The 4,330-nt window shown below is 36.4% G+C and overlaps 1 long non-coding RNA gene across 1 annotated transcript; it reads left to right on the top strand.

The window, feature by feature from the left end:
• Window positions 1-653: 653 nt before the first annotated feature.
• On the top strand, window positions 654-3,746 carry LOC108639253. The gene is made up of 3 exons (XR_001920348.1): window positions 654-784; window positions 2,337-2,453; window positions 2,691-3,746. It is a non-coding gene; the product is annotated as an uncharacterized LOC108639253 (long non-coding RNA).
• The last annotated feature ends 584 nt before the right edge of the window (window positions 3,747-4,330 follow it).

Below are 4,330 nucleotides of genomic sequence, written 5' to 3'. Positions count from 1 at the left end.
GAGGTATTGATACTTACACGTCATCTAAAAGTGTTCTGTTTTGCCATGTCTGGCAGTATTCTTACTGACAGTAAACAGGAAATTCCCTCACCAAAGAAAGTAATATTTGATAAGTAAAAGGCAGTGTCCCACTTAAGAACTTTTTTACACTTTCTGAAGGGATAAATGCCACGGCCTGAGGGGAAAAGGAGTAGGGACGCGGCACCACACAAAAGGGTTCAGACGCAGCTGAGGGTCTGGGTGCAATAGGGACTTATATAGGGTAAGGGTGAGGGGAGGATTCATAACTGGAGAGGTGCATGGGACTGACAACCAAGGGTGAGACAGGATTGGGAGACAGGGAAAAGGTGGGTGTGACTTGTGGGTATCCAGGGGAAGGGACCAATGGGGGCTCACTCTACACTGCGGCAACTCTCAGCCAGTCAGTGACAGAGGAGCGGGAAAGCAGGGGAGAAGAGGGGAGTAAACAACTTTTGGAGGGAAAATCTGAGGGACAAAGGGGAATAACATCGGGGTACATTAAACTTAGTATGAAATCAAGGATAAACTGGGGAATAACAGTCAGTCCAGTAAGATATCAGTCCATTCAAGCTCCATAAATGTCTCTCCATGCTTGAAATCTTTCCCAATCGGATTTCTTAAACTAGCACATGCAGCAGCAGATGTACGTTATTTTAGTTCATTCTGAGATAAAGTAATAATCTGATAAGGTTCTGCTCTTCCAAACCATGTTTCCATGGATCTGTCTTGTCCAGTCTTGAGCAACATTAAATGTGAAGAACAGGTAGAAAATCAAGAAATTGAAAGTGGTAATTTGTGCTTTGTAGGCTAGTTCCATTGCTTCTTAATACAGAAGATGTCTGTGTCCCTCAAAATTAAAAACCAAGACATGTATGTTTTGCTTTGGACATCATGATTTCTTCAAATAGTGAAGAAATGTGTGGTTTCCAAGAATGAGCCTTCTCAGTTCTGCTTCTGAGATCAACCTGGGTATTTCAGACAGCTTGAAGAAAAATGGAGGCAAGCCCTCAAATAGCAATGCTGTGCTGACTTAACTTTTTTTTTTTAATTCCTTCCCAAGTTTATGACTGCTAGACGTAGCTTAAAAAAAAAAGTTTGAATTAAAAAACGTTGGGAAAAATTATTTCTCAGTGTAAGATTAAATAGAACTTCAAATGTGAATTCAAAATAGGTTTTACTACTTTAAATTATTTTAATCTAAGGAACAGAACTAAATACCTGATATAAAAGTATGGCTATCTTGAAAGCTTTTTCTACCTTTATCGCTTGACATGGAAGTTAAATATCAGGATGTATACTCCCTCTGAATCTAATGAATGTGCAATATATAGAGTCTTTTCTTCCTCAACTGAGATTTTGGGCAGTAGGCCAAGACGCAAATAAAATTTTTCTAATGTGTAAAAAATTAAAGAATATTCTTAACATACATTCTCAAATATCCCCTCAAGTTACGCTGAAATTATTTCGAGGAAAATAGTCTATAGCTGTCATTCACTCTTTTACAACTGGAATACTGGATAAGGAGTAATTACATCAGTGATAGATTTATCACATTATGATTTAGAAGTCCATTTAAATGGGAATCAAAGGTGGGGGGGAAAAGCCCGCTACTAGAAGTGGTGACATAAAAGCTGTATGTGATTAGAAGCTTTTATTCCTCCACGTCTCGACTGGAAGTGGAGAAAGAGTACAAATGCCAAAACAGAGGTGTCAGCAGACTGTTAGAAGTAAACAAGAATTTTCAGGTGTTTGTTTCTGATATCCAAGAACATGAACACTTCAGAGATTTAGGTTTGACTTAAATTCCTTAATTTCATTAACAGGATTTCATAGTCAGTAGTTTACTCTGACTTGTCACTTAAGACAGATCATGAAATTTGATCATCTCTTAAAATTAGTCAAATAACTTTGACACCTGAACTACTACTTGACTGTTTAGACAATGGAAAATGTTCAATGCTCATTAAAAAAGTATTCACATTGAGTCTTCAACTTTGGTTTTAAAGTTTGCATATTTCTTCTAGCTTCCTCTTTATCTGGTTGACCTTGGTCTTGCAGAATCTTTTTGTGGTAAAAAGCGATCTGGATGCCCTCTTCTAGCATAGGCTTCTTTGTAATTTTTTATCTGATTTAGAGAAATACAAACACAAAGCTGTGTTTGTTTCAAATGGATAAAAGCAACAGTATTTAAAAAAGTGTAAAAATAGCAAATATAATTCATTATTCTGTGTCACTTTCTACCACCTTGGCTCTTGTGACACTCAGCTTGCTTTCATTCATGACAAACCATTTCAAGAAACTTTGTAAAATCACAGGTGATGAGCAACACCCACTCCATTCTTATTTCCATACTACTGAAGTTTTGTCTTTGAAAGACATTCCACTATGGAACCTGTGTGATTCAGAGACAATAAGGGACAGTCAAAAATAAGGTAAATTGAGTATGCTTTCTGTTTTAAAATTAATCTTTCCTGTTAATAATAGGAACCAGCTAGTAAATGAATATGCTGTGGTTCACAAGCAAACTACTGAAGCGGGGTGGGGGGGAAGCTTATATTTTCACATCTGAAAACTGCAGTTCTTTAAAGATTCTGCCAAGACAGTCTAGTTATGAAGTTTCGAGGCACTTTCAAAGGAGCAATTAAAATTCTTTGAAATCTCTCTGCCAGCTGCCAGGTCTACTATTGATCTCAAGGTTGCACGACTATGTCTCTACAAATGCTGTGAAAGTGTGAAGAACCAAGCAGGAGCTCTTCCATCTTCCATCAGAAGGCCTGAAACACTGCACTAGGAGACCAAAGACAGAGTAACATCTCTGCGTTTGGAAGAGGAACTACCATTATTCTATGAATAGAAACAAGATGACTAAAAAACCCAGAAATCTGGTGTAACTTAAAATGGGGCCTAACTTTTGAAGGGAGGGGTAAAATGCTGGAAGTACTGTAGAACTCATTTGAAGTTTCAGAAATCTTTCTCTGCATTTCCCTTTGAGAAAGAGAACTAGTTAGTCAAACTGGGTGAAGTGCAGTCTGAAGTTATGTCTGGTTACACCATGTAGCTGCATCTCATAGAACCCTATATAAGCGACTGAGAAACTATGGGGGTTTTGTTCAGTAATCTTAAGCAGTTACTAAGCTGTTGAAAAAGCCTGTGCTAGTATTTTTCATCTTGCCAACACTTCTGAACCAAGTCTAAAAGATGTGTCTTTGATATAAAGAATTAACATATACCCAGTAAACATGAGACAAGCAGAAACATCAATCACTGTACAGCAAAGGAGGCTTTGTTTTGCTTTAGATGTGCTCTCTTTCAGAAAGTTTGTCTTTCTCAGAATACCTATGAATTGACTATAGAAACAGTATAAGAGCATCCTGCCTTGAAACAAACAGAAGCTTTTCCCTTACATAACTTAAAAAGAGATTAATACTACCAGCACTTGACCCTCCCATTGACCAAAGATTAAATTTCCCTACTGAGTATGTCTAGAGTGAAAATAATACAATTTATTTTTTTCCCCATGAAATTTTCTATGCTATGGCATACCACTAGTTTGGTCTTCAGGACTGACATTTCCCTACTATCTTGCTTGGTTTCCTTGGCTCAGTCTCAAAAATACGATATTTGAAAAGATGTGTCTTTTAGTTACAATTAGGGAACTACAAGAAACAAATATATGATAATAAATACTAATGACTGAATTTTGAGTTGAGGGATGGGTTGTTGTTTTGTTGGTTTTTTGGGGGGTTTTTTTCTTTCTTTCTTCCTTTCTTTTTTTTTTTTTTTTTCAAAAATAAGGTGCAAAAACTGTTTTGGTATTCCTGAGCAATTTTTTAATTTCCCCCCCCCCCATTTTTGTCTGATAGTCATATAGAGAGAAAACAGCAGATTGAGCCCAAAGGTATGAAATCATGCTTTTATCTGGGAACACTTATCCTCAGTGCAAACTTATCAGCATTACTGGGTCAAAAATTTTATAGCTGACATCTATAACATTATAGTCCTTTAAAACCCTTTCTCATAATGACAACATTGTTCATCTTCTAGAAACCTATGAGACCACTGAAACCTTTTTAGTTTAGAAAGGATATTGCTTTGATTTTGTGAATGAAAACTTTAATGTAAGAACACAGAAAATTTTGGTTTATGAATTATGAACTCAAAGGACAAAGTACACAATAAAATAAACATCGTTTTGTGTTAGGTCTGTCTTATAGTATACTGTGTTTCTCTTTAATGTTGCTGGAGACAGCATTTGTCTTCAATCTGTATTATATCACTAAAACCCAAAAAGTAGTTTACTTTTTACAGA

The sequence above is a fragment of the Manacus vitellinus genome, unplaced genomic scaffold (genome assembly GCF_001715985.3).
Source record: "Manacus vitellinus isolate BGI_N305 unplaced genomic scaffold, ASM171598v3 scaffold_18_pilon, whole genome shotgun sequence".
Classification (NCBI taxonomy): Eukaryota; Metazoa; Chordata; class Aves; order Passeriformes; family Pipridae; genus Manacus; species Manacus vitellinus.
This window is presented reverse-complemented; position numbering and strand designations above follow the sequence as displayed.